The sequence below is a fragment of the Helianthus annuus genome, chromosome 16 (genome assembly GCF_002127325.2).
Source record: "Helianthus annuus cultivar XRQ/B chromosome 16, HanXRQr2.0-SUNRISE, whole genome shotgun sequence".
In the NCBI taxonomy this organism is placed as follows: Eukaryota; Viridiplantae; Streptophyta; class Magnoliopsida; order Asterales; family Asteraceae; genus Helianthus; species Helianthus annuus.
The window spans coordinates 79997504-80018259 of record NC_035448.2 but is presented as its reverse complement, the minus strand read 5'-3'; positions in this window follow the sequence as shown (position 1 = coordinate 80018259).

The window sequence follows — 20756 nt, the reverse complement described above, 5'->3', positions numbered from 1 at the left end:
CCCAAAACGAAAGCTCGACCTCTTGCCTCGTTGCCATTGTTGTTGTTGTTACCACCGTTGTTGTTCCCGTTGCCCTGGTTATTGTTGTTGCGATTCTGGTTTAACTGAGGGCAGTCGCGTTTGAAATGACCTTCAGCCCCACACTGGAAACATCCCCGGTTTCCACGCTGTGGCTGCTGTTGCTGCTGTGGGTTCTGTGGAGCTGGTTGTTGCGGTTGCTGGTTCTGATGGGCAGGACGTGGGCTCCTACAGTCTTTAGCCTCGTGACCCATCTTAAGACACCTTTGGCAACGACCCTTGCCGCATGGGCCGCTATGGTGCCTATTGCAGTTGTGACACTTGGGGTGAAAACCCTGATATCTTCCCCGTCTATGACCACCAGAGGATTGCTGACCAGGACTCTGGTAGTGATCAGTCTTCTGTTGCTGAGCTTGAGACTGAACAGATGCTGAACCTTTACTAGAATCTCCATCCCATTTTGTTTTGCTGTCGCTAGTAGTAGCAGGAGTAGCTGAAGGAGTGACTGTAGCAGTAGCGTTGACACGCTTAGGCAGTTTATTCTGATCCACTGCCTGGTCGGTGATGCGATGAGCTGAATTTCCTGGATGTTGTCAAGATTAGCCGAGGTAACATGGCTCTGGATTTCTGGTGCCAACCCCTTGAGATACATCTCGATGCGCTTGTATGGAGGGTCCACCATAGTTGGGCATAGCACGGCCAGCTCATTCGACCGTTTAGTATACGCTTCGATCTCTGATCCAACCATTTTCAAATTATACAGCTCGTCTTCCAACTTGTGAATATCTTCACGTGTACAATACTCCCTCTTGATAAGTTCCTTAAAATCGTTCCAGGGTGTGGCGTTAGCAGCTGCCAACCCCAGAATTTGCACCTGCGCATTCCACCAGGTTAGCGCGATTCCTTCCAAGGTGCCAGTTGCATACTTGACCTTGCGAGCCTCAGGGCACTCGCACATTTCGAATACTGACTCTAGCTTTTCGAACCAGTGGAGGAGTCCCACTGCCCCCTCTGTGCCGCTGAAGGTACTTGGACGACAGTCCATGAAGTTCTTAAAGGTGCAAACTTGCTGCGCTGGTTGACCTATTGTGTACGAATAGGGTAAAGTTTAAATACAAGGGCTAGTTTAGGAATGTAGGATCTAAAGATCCTAGCGTAAGTTATGACTACAGGATATACTACCTGCTTGAGCAGCTGCAAGTGCCGCAGCAACTTGAGCTTGAACGAGAGCCTCTAGCTGGGCTTGTGTCATGTTAATTCTTCCAGACATGATCTTCATAGTAAAAGTAACGTAAGTGAGAGTGGTTCGCGAGTAGGGCGATGACAGAAAAGTGTAAGCACGTAGGGATTCTCATGCTATAGTATCATGTGTATCTAAACGTAATGCGAGCAAAGTTCTAAGCAGTTCTAGCAAACAGGCAATAAACATAAACCTTATTACCTAGGATGTCGAGTCTTGCACGTGGAGCGAAGCGTCGTTGTGGATCGTTGAGAGCACTGTTCTGGTTATAGTCTGGTTTTAATAAAAATGTTTTCCCATATTAAAACCAAGTTCTCTATAACCAATGGCTCTGATACAAATCTGTCACACCCCCAAAATCCCACACGCGGAGTACCACCGCTTGGAGGCGTGACGTGACCAGGATCAAGCCATCAATCATATCAAACATAGCATTTAATATTAATGAAAGTAGTTAAGGTAGTTCATCATGACATGATTGATGTTTCAAAACCAAACATTGTTTAAGTAGCGGAAGCATAGTAAAATAAACCCGAAATAGTTATAAGTTCAAATATCGTTCATGACCCGCCTCCCACAACGACCTGCTCCTCCCTGTGCAAGCTCCATAATGTACCTAAGGTCCTGCAAGGCATGCAGCAAATAGTCAACAAACTAGTTGAGCGAGTTCACAGAAAGTAAGTTCGTAACAGTAATGCGTAAGTTCATCTAGTGGGGGGGGGGGGGCTTCCCATACATGTATATACTATTGGTGAGGGATTCTCACAATTATCCTGAACAATGGGGGTTTCCCATTATGGTACTTACTAGACTAGTGCAACCATGTGTTCTTCTTAAACCGAGAACAGGAATACGTACTGGGTCACGTAGGCTTTACGTGACGTGCCCTTCCCCGAGGACAGTGGTACGTGTGGGGGCTATGTAGGCTTTACGCAGCGTGTCCTTCCGACCCGGAAGACAGTAGAAGGTATTGGGTTACGTAGGCTTTACGTAACGTGTCCTCCCGACCCGGGAGACAAATGGCAACTACTTGGGTTACGTAGGCTTTACGTAACGTGTCCTGACTATCCTGAGGACGATGGTCTATAGTCTAGTGAATGCGTAAGTACGAGTAATCATTCCATATCAACATTTCCAACCCAATTCCCAACCCGGGAATCCCATGCCTTGGCTGTGTGAACTCACCTTGGTTTGCTCGGCAGTTACACAAAGAGTACAGGTAGCAAGTAAATGGTCAACCACGTCCTATCACGGTTTATACAAGTCAGGTTTTGACTTCACGTAATGCACGTATAAAACATACAAGTTAACATGTTTCGAGCACTTATAGAACATGGTAACACTTAGCAGTCAAGAGCATAACTTGTGTGTTCTAATCTCGGCCCAACATAACCCGACCAAATTATATACCACATATTAAACTTGTGCGATCCAATGTCTAAGCCCAAAAGACAATCAGCCCAATAATAATCTGACCCAATAAAAGTCCAATGGCATACATGGCTCAAATAAAACGCATACCAGTCCAATTAGCAGTCAATTGCATAAGTCCAAAAGGTTTGGCCCAGAATGATTGGGCCCGTGGCAGTGTAGGCCCAAAACGGTGTATGTGCACAACCGGTCTCGAGTCGCAACCAGCGATCTCGAGTCGCAACAGGGGTTTCGGCTTGACATGGTCCGGTTACGAGTCGCAACGGGACTCGCAACCTCGGTCTCGGCTTGTCATGGTCTGGTTACGACTCGCAACGGGACTCGTAACCGTGGTTTCGACTGATGATGTTGTGGTCTCGAGTCGAGACTGTGGATTCCCGACTCGCAATCTGGGTCGCAACCAAGTGTGTAACTGATTTCCATAATTCATGCAATGATTTATCCGTGATTCTAGCAAACATCTAAGGCAGTTTCAGAAATCAGATCAAACAACAGTTTCAAACAATTCACGGTATATACATATCATCATCATCAAGAACAGCAATCATCAATTAATCAAGCATAGAATCGGATCATTATTCACACCAAATCGACTCCTTTATCTAACATGCAACCTAATTCTTTAATCACAGCCGGTTATCAAGCAATATCCGAACCAATTTAACATGTTACCAACACCAATTCAATTCAATAATCATGCAGCCGGTTCACAATCATTATTAACTATTATAAATAACATGTTAACAAGAATCCTCGGGTATCAAGCAAACATATCCGGAAACATCAACACACAAACAATAACAAACATATCAAGTACTAACCGGATTAGAGAAGAAGCAAGGGTGATCCAAGTATGGAATGATCTTGCCGTCGGGTTCAAGCAAAACGAGAGAGAGAGAGAGCAAATCGCCTAGGGTTTGTGTGTGTGATAATGTGTTTTGTAACAATGAGATTTCTAATCCCCAACTATGGGTGTTTACACGGTTTAGAAGGGTGGGCCGAACCCTCAATGGGCTGCCCTAATGGTCCGCGTACAAGAATAAGGCCCAAAAGGCTTGTGCGGTCGAGTGGTGTTGTGCGATCGTGTGACAACTCGAGTGTTTGACTTTCACTTTCGCATTTATTGCGCGTTGACTTTGACTTTGACTGTTTAGTTGTTGGATTGTGGACTTGAATTATACGAGTTGTGTGTTAATGAAAATATATATATACGTTTTGATTGTTTGATCGTGCATAGTTGTTTGTTACATTGTGAAACTTGTAAACTAGTTAGCATGAAACACATTACATTACACAAACAACCTTCGAAGGATGTCCACGAAACATGGTGCATGAATCGAAGGATGACGAAACACATCCTTCGATCCGGAAGATCATCCTTCGGATTGATAAGTCTCGAAACATATCATTCGGGCCATGAAGGAATCCTTCGACATCCTTCGGCCCAGTCATTCAGATGGGCTTGGCCCATTTCTGTAATACGTATATATACGTATAAGCACATAACCGGCTGTCATTTCTGTCATTTTTCAACCCTAAGAGCCATTTCACTGTGACGGCAGACTAGAAACCACCGGAACCCTTTTTGCGTGACCAAACCCTCATCTCGGTTAGTAAATCTATTTGATTTGATTTGATCGTTCGCTCCTCTGCGTATGTGCTCATGTGTCGTGTGTTTTGGTTGTTGAAGTAATCTGAAATTGATGCATGATTAAATATTAGGATTCTTGTTACGATATTGATGATATAGTTTTCATATAGGATTGTTGTTGACGGATATGTATATGATTCTATGTGAAACTCGTTACGATTGAATACTGATTTCTGGGTGGCGTTAATCTGGATTTAGTCATTATTTCTGATAGGGTTTGATAATGTATTACTGTGTGTTAACCGGTTTCGGGATACGCATAAACTAGGGATCACGATGGGTATTAGAATTATGATGATTGCATGATGATTAGATGATGATCCTATGATTACTGCATGATTGTTGTTTGATCGATAATGTTGATTGACGGCTGTTAGCATGCTTAGGGTTTCTGAAATTGTAACTGTTGTTAACGTAACTGATTGTATCGAACGATACTTGTCTACTCGAAACATAGTTATTGTCGAAAGATAATGTATATGCCGAAAGATAATAGTAGTGACCGAAAGATAGTTTGACCGAACCATAATTTGACCGAAGGATAGATTTGATCGAAGGATAGCATGCTTCGAAACATGACAAAACTGTTGGTCGAAAGATGAATTATGAATCGAAAGATACTAGGGTTTTGAATAATGTTTGAACAGTGGAACATACGTTGATTTAATTGACATGCCATGCTTAGTGATGAACGTGCAATACTACGTGCCGTGCTGATATGCAAACTGACTGCAATGTGAACAATTAATTGCATGCGTATCATTTTGAACATGAACTGATTTGTTATACGTGCATACACTAGGACGTGATTAATTACTTGTGAGTGCATAACTTAGCATACCGAGCAAACCAAGGTGAGTTCACACAGCCAAGGCATGGGTTCCCAGGGTGGGAATGGGTTGGATGATTACTTGTGCATACTTTGATACTGTAACGAACGACTAAACTGTTGATGCTTACGAACTACTCAACTGCCTTCGCACACACCCTGGTCGGTAAAGACTATGGTCGCGAACGAACTGATAAATTGCCTTCGCACACACCCTGGTCGGTAAAGACTATGGTCGCGAACTAACGAACATAATCTTCGCACACATGCCGGTGAGGCCGCGATGGAACTGATACGATACGAAACTTAATTGAACAAACGCACTATTACTCAAACTAAACTATAAACTGTGAACTCGCTCAACTAGTTTGTTGATTATCTGCTGCATGCCTTGCAGGACCTTAGGTACTTATGGAGCTTGCACTGGAGGAGCGGGACGTTGTGGGCAGTGGGTTAAGAACGCTATGTTTAAACATTTCGAATAATTGAACTTATGGTTTACTTGGGTTATTTACTTATGCTTCCGCTACTGATACTATGATTGTTTTGAAACGTCAATTGTATTGAACGGGGTTTTACGAATTACTTTATTTATATTATGCTATGTTCAATATGATTGATGGCTTGATCCTGGTCAGTCACGCTCCCAAGCGGTGATACTCCGCAGGTGGATTTTGGGGGTGTGACAGATTGGTATCAGAGCCATTGGTTATAGAGAACTTGGTTTTAATATGGGAAAACGTTTTATTAAAACCAGACTATAACCAGAACAGTGCTCTCAACGATCCACAACGACGCTTCGCTCCACGTGCAAGACTCAACTTCCTAGGTAATAAGGTTTATGTTTATTGCCTACATGCTAGAATTTGCATAGAACTTTGCTCGTAGTATGCTTACATTACCTTGCTCACAACTTGACATTGCATGAGAATACTTATGTGCTTACACTCTTCTGTCATCGCACTACTCGCGAACCTTTCTCACTTATGTTGCCTTTGATGTGAAGATCAATGGCCGCACGAATTACCATGACTCAAGCCCAGCTAGAGGCTCTCGTTGCTGCGGCAGTTGCAGCCGCCCAAGCAGGTAGTGTACCCTGCAGTATAAACACTAGGATCTTTAGATCCTACATTAATTCTCGTACTTAACTTTGCCCTATTCGTACACAATAGGTCAACCCGCTCAGCAACAACCTGCGTGTACCTTCAAGACTTTCATGGACTGTCGTCCTAGCTCGTTCAGTGGCACGGAGGGGGCAGTCGGACTCCTCCACTGGTTTGAAAAGATCGAGTCGGTTTTCGAAATGTGTGAATGCCCTGAGGCTCGCAGGGTGAAGTTCGCCACTGGCACACTTGAAGGGATTGCGCTCACTTGGTGGAACGCACAAGTGCAGATTTTAGGGTTGGCAGCTGCTAACGCCACACCCTGGAATGAATTCAAAGAACTGATCAAGAGGGAATACTGCACTAGAGAAGACATTCACAAGTTGGAGGACGAGTTGTATAACTTGAAAATGGTTGGTTCGGAAATCGAAGCTTACACCAAAAGATCGAATGAGTTGGCTGTGCTGTGCCCAACTATGGTGGACCCTCCTTACAAGCGTATCGAGTTGTATCTCAAAGGTTTGGTGCCAGAAATACAGAGCCACGTTACCTCGGCTAACCTCAACAATATCCAGGAAATACAGCGTCTCGCTCACCGCATCACCGATCAGGCAGTGGATCAGAATAAACTGCCGAAGCGTGTCGGCGCTACTGCTACAGCTGTTACTACAGTCACTCCCACTGCTGCTACTTCTGCCACACCCAGCGAGAATAAAAGAAAGTGGGACGGGGATTCCAGCAGGGGATCAGCGTCTGTTCAGTCCCAAACTCAGCAACGTCGCACCAACGATTACCAGAGTCCGAGTCAGCAGTCATCGGGCAGTCAGGGACATAGTGGTTATAAGGGAAATCACCCGTGGTGTAACAGGTGCAACAAACACCACAGTGGAAGATGTCGCAGGAGTCAATGTCAAAGATGCCACAAGATGGGCCATGAGGCCAAAGATTGTAGAAGCGCGCGACCAGTGAATCAGAACCAGCAACTTCCACCGCCAGCTCCACAGAATCAGCAGCAGCAGCCACAGCGTGGAAACCGGGGGTGTTTCCAGTGTGGGGCTGAAGGTCACTACAAACGCGATTGTCCCCAGTTGAACCAGAATCGCAATAACAACAACCAGGGCAACGGGAATAACAACAATCAGGGTAATGGTAACAACAACAATGGGGGAAACAACAACAACAACGGCAATGAAGCTCGTGGTCGTGCTTTTGTGTTGGGTCGAGGAGATGCAGTGAATGATCCCAATGTGGTTATGGGTAAGTTTCTTCTCGACGATATTTACGTTACTGTCTTATTTGATTCGGGTGCTGATACAAGTTATATGTCATTGAAAATGAGTAAATTATTAAAACGTACACCAATACCTTTAGACACTAAACACGTCGTAGAACTAGCAAACGGTAAAAGTGTAGAAGCCGCTCATGTAGTCAAGGGTTGTAGCATTGTTCTAGCGGGTCAGACTTTCACGATTGATCTTATACCCATAGTCTTGGGTAGCTTCGACGTCGTCATCGGCATGGATTGGTTATCCCAACATCATGCGGAGATCTTATGCAAAGAAAAAGTTATACGTATTCCTCGCTCCAGTCAAGAACCTCTCGAAGTACAAGGTGACAAGAGTGGTGCAGTGGTTGGCATCATCTCATTCCTAAAGGCGCAGAAATGTTTACGAAAGGGACATACTGCCATTCTGGCACTTGTCACTGACGCATCAACAAAGAAAAAGAAGCTGGAGGATATACCAGTTGTGCGTGATTTTCCTCAAGTGTTTCCTGAAGATTTACCTGGTTTACCTCCTCATCGTCAAGTCGAGTTTCAGATTGAGTTAGCTCCTGGAGCAGCACCAATAGCCCGCGCACCGTATCGTTTAGCTCCAACCGAACTGGAAGAACTGTCGAAGCAGCTACAAGAGCTCTTGGAAAAGGGCTTTATTCGTCCAAGCTCTTCGCCTTGGGGAGCTCCAGTGTTATTTGTGAAGAAGAAAGACGGTACGTTCAGGATGTGTATCGACTACCGTGAACTCAACAAGGTGACGGTGAAGAACCGTTATCCTCTTCCACGCATAGATGACTTATTCGACCAGTTGCAAGGGTCGTGTTACTATTCCAAGATCGATTTGAGGTCAGGGTATCATCAGCTGAGAGTCCGGGATGAGGACGTCTCCAAAACTGCTTTCAGAACTCGCTACGGTCACTACGAGTTTCTGGTCATGCCATTCGGGCTTACAAACGCACCTGCAGTCTTCATGGATCTCATGAACAGGGTGTGCAAACCGTATCTCGACAAGTTCGTCATCGTTTTCATCGACGACATTTTGATTTACTCCAAGAGTCAGGAGGAGCATGAGCAGCATCTACGTATTATCTTGGAACTTCTTCGAAAAGAGCAACTGTACGCAAAGTTTTCAAAATGCGACTTCTGGCTTCGTGAAGTCCACTTCTTAGGCCATGTGGTGAACAAGGATGGGATTCATGTCGATCCATCCAAGGTTGATTCGATCAGAAACTGGCCAGCACCACGTACACCGACGGAAATACGCCAATTCTTGGGTTTGGCGGGTTACTACAGGCGATTTATTAAAGACTTCTCCAAGATCGCGCTGTCACACCCCCAAAATCCACCTGCGGAGTATCACCGCTTGGGAGCGTGACTGACCAGGATCAAGCCACCAATCATATTGAACATGCATATAGTATTAAGTAAGATAAAAGAAAACCATCCGTTCAATACAAAAGGTGTTCAAAACATGTTATTGTTTTAAGGTGTAGCGGAAGCATAGTAATAATCCAACAATAGTAAATAGTTCAAATGTTATAATAGTTCAGCATAGAAACCACGAATCCTTGTCCACAACGACCCGCTTCTCCAGTGCAAGCTCCAAGTACCTAACGATCTGCAAGGCATGTAACAGAATGGTCAACAAACTAGTTGAGCGAGTTCACAGTAAGTAAATGTGTAACAGTAAGTAACAGGTGGCTCTACAGGGCCGATAGTAAGTTATGCTGGTGGGGGCTTCCCATGTTAAGTGACCACTAGACTGTTCGTATTATTATCCCTGTTCTTCGTCCGAGAACAGAAGTGTGTATAAAGTGTGCGTAGGTTTTACGCACGTATCCTTCGTAACCTGAGGATAGGAGTAAGTAATGCGTACACGTAGGTTTTACGTGCGTATCCTTCGTAACCGAGGATAGAATGGCATGTGAACCCGTAGGTGTTATCCCAACCTACGTAACCGTCCTGACATCCGAGGACATGATAGGTGACAGTCTAGTAAAGCATATGTACGTTCCTTTCAATAACAACCTTTAACCCATTCCCACAACCCGGGAATCCCATGCCTTAGTAGGAGTGTGAACTCACCTTGGTTTGCTCGGTATGCTAAGTTATGCACTCACAAGTAATTAATCACGTCCTAGTGTATGCACGTATAACAAATCAGTTCATGTTCGAAATCGTACGCATGCAGTTAATTGTTCACATAGCAGTCAGTTTGCATATCGGCACAACACGTAGTATTACACGTTCATCACTAAGCATGGCATGTCAATTAAATCAACATATGTTCCACTGTTCAAACATTATTCAAAACCCTAGTATCCTTCGACCCATACTATCATCTTTCGAAAACAAGTGTCACAAAGATCCTTCGGACCGAATGTCATGTTTCGGACCATGACATCTTTCGGTCCAAACTATCTTTCGGTCCAACTATCTGTCGGTCAACCAGTATCCTTCGGTCAACTATGGTTCGATCAGATTATGGTTCGGTCAAACTACCATGGTTCGAGCCCTTGGTATCTTTCGGTCATGGCAGTTACGTTTTATCCATTAACACAATTTCACCAATCAGTTATGGTCAACAGGATCAAACAAGCATAATCACAAGGTTTCACTTAAGAACCCTAATTTAATTACATGAACACTAATCCGGCTATCGGCAACCTAAGCCATTCGTAACCCAGTTAACCAAGTTAGCAATTCGGTTACAACAATCCGCTTTATCATGCAAGCAAGCCAAACACAACATTACATAACCGGTTATCGTACAAACAATCCGAACGTAGGACTTGGTGACCGATTAACATGCTATGAACCCTACTATCATAAAATCATCTAACAATCATAATCAATCGTCCTAATTATCATAACGTAAATCGAATCATGGAATCGCACATATTCAACATGTCATAAGCAATAATTCCGATTAACTACTCACAGAATTATTCAAAGCATACGATCTTGTAATCCAAAACATGCAACAATATCATCATTAAATCAATAGGTCACAATTAGCAATTAACACTAACCGATCGGGTAGCAAACAAGGAATTGATCAGCAGAATTTCCGTAAGTTTGTGGTTGCCGTCACAAGTGAAAATGTTCTAGGGTTTGCCGGTCAAAAATGTTATCACGTAAAGTCTCTAATCAATTTATATTAAATCGGCAGTGGGCCAAGGCCCAAATTGAAAGACTGGGCCGAAACATATCGAAGGATATGTTTCGAGTGCGAAGGATATGTTTCGAGTGCGAAGGATATGTTTCGAGTCCTTCATATGTTTCGACATCCTTCGATTCATGCATCATGTTTCGAGGGACATCCTTCGAAAGTTGGGCCATGTATCACACTAACTAGTTAACACATAATACAAGTTTCACAATATGGCAATCAAATGTGCAATTAAGCAATTAGTCAATACATGTTCGTGTAATACCTATGAAATCAAATCTTGGAATTTCGAGTTGTCACATTATCCCCAACTTAAAAGAAATTTCGTCCCGAAATTTGGTACGCACTTACTGAGGAAGCTAGGTATCGTTCACTGGTTTTCCTGGGGTGTCACATCATCCCCCCGTTGATTTGGAATTTCGTCCCGAAATTCAGTAGTAGTAGCTTCAGCCTCAGAAGTGGATGCATTGGTTTCGAATAGCTGGGGGTACTTTTCTTTCATCTGATCTTCGCGTTCCCAGGTATACTCTGGACCACGCTGGGAGTTCCAACGAACTCGAACAAGAGGGATTCTCTTGTGTTTGAGGACCTTAACATCCCGGTCCGTGATTTCAACTGGTTCCTCGACGAACTGCAACCGCTCGTCGATAGTGAGTTCCTTAAAAGGAACTATGAGGGTCTCATCTGACAGGCACTTCTTCAGATTCGACACGTGAAATACATTGTGAACTGCACCGAGTTCAGCTGGTAGATTCAATCTGTAGGCTACTTTGCCAATCTTTTCTAAGATTTCGAATGGTCCGACGTACCGCGGATTCAATTTGCCTCTTTTACCAAAACGAACCACACCCTTCCAGGGTGAAACTTTCAATAAAACCCGGTCCCCGACCTCAAATTCCAATGGCTTTCTACGCTTGTCCGCGTAGGCTTTCTGACGGTCGCGTGCTGCCGCCATGCGTTGTCGTATCTGTGCTATCTTTTCTGTGGCGTCCACAACAATATCTGGACCCGTAATTTGACTATCCCCCACCTCTGCCCAACAGAGAGGTGACCGGCATTTACGTCCGTACAATGCCTCAAATGGAGCGGCTTGAATGCTGGTATGGTAACTGTTATTGTACGAGAACTCCACCAAAGGGAGGTGCTTTTCCCAGCCGTTGCCGAAATCGATAACACACGCTCGAAGCATGTCTTCTAGAGTTTGAATAGTTCGCTCAGACTGTCCATCCGTCTGAGGATGATATGCTGTGCTCATGTCTAATCGTGAGCCGAAGGATTTGTGCATTGCTTGCCAAAGCTCTGACGTGAATCGTGCATCGCGATCCGAAATAATAGAGGTGGGCACTCCGTGCCTCGAAACAACTTCCTTCAAGTAAATGTCTGCTAAAGTAGAAAACTTATCCGTTTCTTTGATAGCCAAAAAGTGAGCAGACTTTGTGAGTCGATCAACGATTACCCAAATAGTGTCATTCCCACGCTGAGATCTAGGTAAACCCGTAACGAAATCCATGGAAATTTCTTCCCATTTCCACTGCGGTATCTTGGGTTGCTGCAGTAGGCCTGCTGGTTTCTGATATTCAACCTTGACTCTCGCACAGGTTAAGCATTTTCCAACGTACGTAGCGATGTGAGCCTTCATACTAGGCCACCAATAAGTAGTACTGATGTCGTGGTACATTTTATCCGACCCTGGATGTACCGAATAGCGAGACTTGTGAGCTTCATCCATTACAAGTTCGCGTAAACCGCCATAAAGTGGGACCCAAATACGCCCCGTTACATAGTAAGCACCGTCTTCCTTTTGTTCCATGCGTTGCCTTGAACCGCGTAAGGCTTCAGCTTTGACGTTTTCGGGTTTCAGTGCTTCTAACTGAGCAGCTCGTATCTGTGCAGGAAGACTGGACTGAATGGTAAGCTGTAGCGCTCGCACGCGCTTAGGTAGAGAGTCTTTCCGACTGAGGGCATCAGCCACAACATTGGCCTTGCCTGGATGATACTTGATGGCGCATTCGTAGTCGTTCAGTAGTTCAACCCATCTTCGTTGACGCATATTCAAATCCTTTTGCTTAAGGATATACTCGAGACTCCTGTGATCGGTGTAAATCGTGCACCTGGTACCGTACAGGTAGTGTCGCCATATCTTAAGCGCGAAAACAACAGCTCCCAGCTCTAAATCGTGCGTCGTATAATTCCGTTCATGAACCTTGAGTTGCCGAGAGGCGTATGCGATCACTTTATCCCGTTGCATCAATACACAACCAAGCCCTTGTATCGATGCGTCACAATAAACCACGAAGTCATCCGTGCCCTCTGGCAATGAAAGAATAGGTGCGCTGCAAAGCCTATCCTTTAAGTACTGGAAAGCGGTCTCTTGAGTATTACCCCATCTGTAAACGACACCTTTCTGTGTAAGCATAGTGAGTGGTTGCGCGATCTTGGAGAAGTCTTTAATAAATCGCCTGTAGTAACCCGCCAAACCCAAGAATTGGCGTATTTCCGTCGGTGTACGCGGTGCTGGCCAGTTCCTGATCGAATCAACCTTGGATGGATCGACATGAATCCCATCCTTGTTTACCACATGGCCTAAGAAGTGGACTTCACGAAGCCAGAAGTCGCATTTAGAAAACTTTGCATACAGTTGCTCTTTTCGAAGAAGTTCCAAGATAATACGTAGATGCTGCTCGTGCTCCTCCTGACTCTTGGAGTAAATCAAAATGTCGTCGATGAAAACGATGACGAACTTGTCGAGATACGGTTTGCACACCCTGTTCATAAGATCCATGAAGACTGCAGGTGCGTTTGTAAGCCCGAATGGCATGACCAGAAACTCGTAGTGACCATAACGAGTTCTGAAAGCAGTTTTGGAGACGTCCTCATCCCGGACTCTCAGCTGATGATACCCTGACCTCAAATCGATCTTGGAATAGTAACACGACCCTTGCAACTGGTCGAATAAGTCATCTATGCGTGGAAGAGGATAACGGTTCTTCACCGTCACCTTGTTGAGTTCACGGTAGTCGATGCACATCCTGAACGTACCGTCCTTCTTCTTCACAAATAACACTGGAGCTCCCCAAGGCGAAGAGCTTGGACGAATAAAGCCCTTTTCCAAGAGCTCTTGCAGCTGTTTCGACAGTTCTTCCAGTTCGGTTGGAGCTAAACGATACGGTGCGCGGGCTATTGGTGTTGCTCCAGGAGTTAACTCAATCTGAAACTCGACTTGACGATGAGGAGGTAAACCAGGTAAATCTTCAGGAAACACCTGAGGGAAGTCACGTACAACTGGGATATCCTCCAGCTTCTTTTCCTTTGCTGATGCATCAGTAACGAGAGCCAGAATGGCAGTATGCCCCTTTCGTAAACATTTCTGCGCCTTCAAGTAAGAGATGATGCCAACCACAGCACCACTCTTGTCACCTTGTACTTCGAGAGGTTCTTGACTGGAGCGAGGAATACGAATAACTTTTTCCTTGCATAAGATCTCTGCGTGATGTTGAGATAACCAATCCATGCCGATGACGACGTCGAAGCTACCCAAGACTATGGGTATGAGATCAATCGTGAAAGTCTGACCCGCTAGAACAATGCTACAACCCTTGACTACATGAGCGGCTTCTACACTTTTGCCATTTGCTAGTTCTACGACGTGTTTAGTGTCTAGGGGTGTTGGTGTACGTTTTAATAAGTTACTCATTTTCATGGACATATAACTTGTATCAGCACCTGAATCAAATAAGACAGTAACGTAAATATCGTCGAGAAGGAACTTACCCATAACCACGTTAGGATCATTCACTGCATCTCCTCGACCCAACACAAAAGCACGACCTCGAGCTTCATTGCCGTTGTTGTTGTTACCATTACCCTGATTGTTGTTATTCCCGTTGCCCTGGTTGTTGTTGTTACGGTTCTGGTTCAACTGTGGGCAATCGCGTTTGAAGTGACCTTCAGCCCCACACTTATAACACCCCCTGTTGCCCTGTTGCTGATTCTGCTGATTCTGTGGAGCTGGTTGCTGAGACTGCTGATTCTGATTTGCAGGACGAGCGCTTCTACAATCTTTGGCCTCGTGACCCATCTTTAAACACCTTTGACAACGGCCCTTATTGCACTGGCCGCTGTGATGCCTGTTGCAGTTGTTACACTTTGGAAGATTTCCGCGATACTGTCTGTGGCTGCTCGATGAGTGCTGACTGGGACTTTGGTAACTGTCCGTCTTTCGCTGCTGATTCTGGGACTGAACCGAAACTGATGCTTTGCTTGAATCCCCCTCCCACTTTCTCTTACTTTCGCTGGGAGTAGCAAGTGTAGTAGTAGCAGTAGCGGTAGCACTGATACGCTTTGGCAGTTTGCCCTGGTCTACTGCCTGATTCTGTGATGCGATGAGCGAGACGCTGGATTTCCTGGATGTTGTTGAGGTTAGCCGACGTTACGTGGCTCTGAATCTCTGACGCGAGCCCCTTGAGATACAACTCAATTCGCTTGTATGGAGGATCTACCATAGTTGGGCACAGCACAGCCAACTCATTCGATCTTTTGGTGTAAGCTTCGATTTCCGAACCAACCATTTTCAAGTTATACAACTCGTCCTCCAACTTATGAATGTCTTCTCTAGTGCAGTATTCCCTCTTGATCAGTTCTTTGAATTCATTCCAGGGTGTGGCGTTAGCAGCTGCCAACCCTAAGATCTGCACTTGTGCGTTCCACCAAGTGAGCGCAATCCCTTCAAGTGTGCCAGTGGCGAACTTCACCCTGCGAGCCTCAGGGCATTCACACATTTCGAAAACCGACTCGAGTTTTTCAAACCAGTGGAGGAGTCCAACTGCCCCCTCCGTGCCACTGAACGAGCTAGGACGACAGTCCATGAAAGTCTTGAAGGTACACGCAGGTTGTTGCTGAGCGGGTTGACCTATTGTGTACGAATAGGACAAGGTTAAATACGAGAATTATTGTAGGATCTAAAGATCCTTGTATGAATCTATACCGCAGGATATACTACCTGCTTGGGCGGCTGCAACTGCCGCAGCAACGAGAGCCTCTAGCTGGGCTTGAGTCATGGTAATTCGTGCGGCCATTGATCTTCACATCAAAGGCAACATAAGTGAGAAAGGTTCGCGAATAGTGCGATGACAGAAGAGTGTAAGCACATGAGTATTCTCATGCAATAACAAGTTGTGAGCAAGTAATGTAAGCATACTATGAGCAAAGTTCTATGCAAATTCTAGCATGTAGGCAATAAACATAAACCTTATTACCTAGGGAGTTGAGTCTTGCACGTGGAGCGAAGCGTCGTTGTGGATCGTTGGGAGCACTGTTCTGGTTATAGTCTGGTTTTAATAAAAACGTTTTCCCATATTAAAACCAAGTTCTCTATAACCAATGGCTCTGATACCAATCTGTCACACCCCCAAAATCCACCTGCGGAGTATCACCGCTTGGGAGCGTGACTGACCAGGATCAAGCCACCAATCATATTGAACATGCATATAGTATTAAGTAAGATAAAAGAAAACCATCCGTTCAATACAAAAGGTGTTCAAAACATGTTATTGTTTTAAGGTGTAGCGGAAGCATAGTAATAATCCAACAATAGTAAATAGTTCAAATGTTATAATAGTTCAGCATAGAAACCACGAATCCTTGTCCACAACGACCCGCTTCTCCAGTGCAAGCTCCAAGTACCTAACGATCTGCAAGGCATGTAACAGAATGGTCAACAAACTAGTTGAGCGAGTTCACAGTAAGTAAATGTGTAACAGTAAGTAACAGGTGGCTCTACAGGGCCGATAGTAAGTTATGCTGGTGGGGGCTTCCCATGTTAAGTGACCACTAGACTGTTCGTATTATTATCCCTGTTCTTCGTCCGAGAACAGAAGTGTGTATAAAGTGTGCGTAGGTTTTACGCACGTATCCTTCGTAACCTGAGGATAGGAGTAAGTAATGCGTACACGTAGGTTTTACGTGCGTATCCTTCGTAACCGAGGATAGAATGGCATGTGAACCCGTAGGTGTTATCCCAACCTACGTAACCGTCCTGACATCCGAGGACATGATAGGTGACAGTCTAGTAAAGCATATGTACGTTCCTTTCAATAACAACCTTTAACCCATTCCCACAACCCGGGAATCCCATGCCTTAGTAGGAGTGTGAACTCACCTTGGTTTGCTCGGTATGCTAAGTTATGCACTCACAAGTAATTAATCACGTCCTAGTGTATGCACGTATAACAAATCAGTTCATGTTCGAAATCGTACGCATGCAGTTAATTGTTCACATAGCAGTCAGTTTGCATATCGGCACAACACGTAGTATTACACGTTCATCACTAAGCATGGCATGTCAATTAAATCAACATATGTTCCACTGTTCAAACATTATTCAAAACCCTAGTATCCTTCGACCCATACTATCATCTTTCGAAAACAAGTGTCACAAAGATCCTTCGGACCGAATGTCATGTTTCGGACCATGACATCTTTCGGTCCAAACTATCTTTCGGTCCAACTATCTGTCGGTCAACCAGTATCCTTCGGTCAACTATGGTTCGATCAGATTATGGTTCGGTCAAACTACCATGGTTCGAGCCCTTGGTATCTTTCGGTCATGGCAGTTACGTTTTATCCATTAACACAATTTCACCAATCAGTTATGGTCAACAGGATCAAACAAGCATAATCACAAGGTTTCACTTAAGAACCCTAATTTAATTACATGAACACTAATCCGGCTATCGGCAACCTAAGCCATTCGTAACCCAGTTAACCAAGTTAGCAATTCGGTTACAACAATCCGCTTTATCATGCAAGCAAGCCAAACACAACATTACATAACCGGTTATCGTACAAACAATCCGAACGTAGGACTTGGTGACCGATTAACATGCTATGAACCCTACTATCATAAAATCATCTAACAATCATAATCAATCGTCCTAATTATCATAACGTAAATCGAATCATGGAATCGCACATATTCAACATGTCATAAGCAATAATTCCGATTAACTACTCACAGAATTATTCAAAGCATACGATCTTGTAATCCAAAACATGCAACAATATCATCATTAAATCAATAGGTCACAATTAGCAATTAACACTAACCGATCGGGTAGCAAACAAGGAATTGATCAGCAGAATTTCCGTAAGTTTGTGGTTGCCGTCACAAGTGAAAATGTTCTAGGGTTTGCCGGTCAAAAATGTTATCACGTAAAGTCTCTAATCAATTTATATTAAATCGGCAGTGGGCCAAGGCCCAAATTGAAAGACTGGGCCGAAACATATCGAAGGATATGTTTCGAGTGCGAAGGATATGTTTCGAGTGCGAAGGATATGTTTCGAGTCCTTCATATGTTTCGACATCCTTCGATTCATGCATCATGTTTCGAGGGACATCCTTCGAAAGTTGGGCCATGTATCACACTAACTAGTTAACACATAATACAAGTTTCACAATATGGCAATCAAATGTGCAATTAAGCAATTAGTCAATACATGTTCGTGTAATACCTATGAAATCAAATCTTGGAATTTCGAGTTGTCACATTATCCCCAACTTAAAAGAAATTTCGTCCCGAAATTTGGTACGCACTTACTGAGGAAGCTAGGTATCGTTCACTGGTTTTCCTGGGGTGTCACACGCGCAACCACTTACTATGCTAACACAGAAAGGTGTCGTTTACAGATGGGGTAATACGCAAGAGATCGCTTTCCAGTACTTAAGGGATAGGCTTTGCAGCGCACCTATTCTTTCATTGCCAGAGGGCACGGATGACTTCGTGGTCTATTGTGACGCATCGATACAGGGGCTTGGTTGTGTATTGATGCAACGTGATAAAGTGATAGCCTACGCTTCTCGGCAACTCAAGGTTCATGAACGGAACTACACGACGCACGATTTAGAGCTGGGAGCTGTTGTTTTCGCGCTTAAGATATGGCGACACTACCTGTACGGTACCAGGTGCACGATTTACACCGATCACAGGAGTCTCGAGCATATCCTTAAGCAAAAAGATTTGAATATGCGTCAACGAAGATGGGTTGAACTACTGAACGACTACGAATGTGCCATCAAGTATCATCCAGGGAAGGCCAATGTTGTGGCTGATGCCCTCAGTCGGAAAGACACTTTACCTAAGCGCGTGCGAGCGCTACAGCTTACCATTCAGTCCAGTCTTCCTGCACAGATACGAGCTGCTCAGATTGAAGCACTAAAACCCGAAAACGTCAAGGCTGAAGCCTTGCGCGGTTCAAGGCAACAAATGGAACAAAAGGAAGACGGCGCCTACTATGTAACGGGGCGTATTTGGGTCCCACTTTATGGCGGTTTACGCGAACTTGTGATGGATGAAGCGCACAAGTCTCGCTACTCGGTACATCCAGGGTCGGATAAGATGTACCACGATATCAGAACAACTTATTGGTGGCCAAACATGAAAGCTCTTATCGCAACTTACGTCGGCAAGTGTTTAACTTGTGCAAGGGTTAAAATCGAGTACCAGAAACCATCAGGCCTACTTCAGCAACCAGAAATACCACAATGGAAATGGGAGCAAATTTCCATGGATTTTGTTACTGGCCTACCTAGATCCCAGCGTGGGAATGACACTATCTGGGTGGTCGTTGATCGGCTCACAAAGTCTGCTCACTTCTTGGCTATCAAAGAAAAGGATAAGTTTTCTACCCTAGCAGACATCTACATGAAAGAAGTTGTTTCGAGGCACGGAGTGCCCATCTCTATTATTTCAGATCGCGATGCACGATTCACGTCAGAACTTTGGCAAGCGATGCACAAATCTTTTGGCTCACGATTAGACATGAGCACAGCATATCATCCTCAGACGGATGGGCAGTCTGAGCGAACTATTCAAACTCTAGAAGACATGCTTCGAGCGTGTGTCATCGATTTCGGCAACGGCTGGGAAAAGCACCTCCCTTTGGTGGAGTTCTCGTATAATAACAGTTACCATACCAGCATTCAAGCCGCTCCATTCGAGGCATTGTACGGACGTAAATGCCGGTCACCTCTCTGTTGGGCAGAGGTGGGGGATAGTCAGATTACGGGTCCAGATATTGTTGTGGACGCCACAGAAAAGATAGCACAGATACGACAACGCATGGCGGCAGCACGCGACCGTCAGAAAGCCTACGCGGACAAGCGTAGAAAGCCATTGGAATTTGAGGTCGGGGACCGGGTCTTATTGAAAGTTTCACCCTGGAAGGGTGTGGTTCGTTTTGGTAAAAGAGGCAAATTGAATCCGCGGTACGTCGGACCATTCGAAATCTTAGAAAAGATTGGCAAGGTAGCCTACAGATTAAACCTACCTCCTGAACTCGGTGCAGTTCACAATGTATTTCACGTGTCCAATCTGAAGAAATGCCTATCAGATGAGACCCTTATAGTTCCTTTTAAGGAACTCACTATCGACGAGCGGTTGCAGTTCGTCGAGAAACCAGTTGAAATCACGGACCGGGATGTTAAGGTCCTCAAAAACAAGAGAATCCCTCTTGTTCGAGTTCGTTGGAACTCCCAGCGTGGCCCGGAGTATACATGGGAACGCGAAGACCAGATGAAAGAAAAGTACCCCCAGTTATTCGAAACCAATGCATCCACTTCTGAGGCTGAAGCTACTACTACTGAATTTCGGGACGAAATTCCAAACCAACGGGGGGATGATGTGACACCCCAGGAAAACCAGTGAACGATACCTAGCTTCCTCAGTAAGTGCGTACTAAATTTCGGGACGAAATTTCTTTTAAGTTGGGGATAATGTGACAACTCGAGTGTTTGACTTTCACTTTCGCATTTATTGCGCGTTGACTTTGACTTTGACTGTTTAGTTGTTGGATTGTGGACTTGAATTATACGAGTTGTGTGTTAATGAAAATATATATATACGTTTTGATTGTTTGATCGTGCATAGTTGTTTGTTACATTGTGAAACTTGTAAACTAGTTAGCATGAAACACATTACATTACACAAACAACCTTCGAAGGATGTCCACGAAACATGGTGCATGAATCGAAGGATGACGA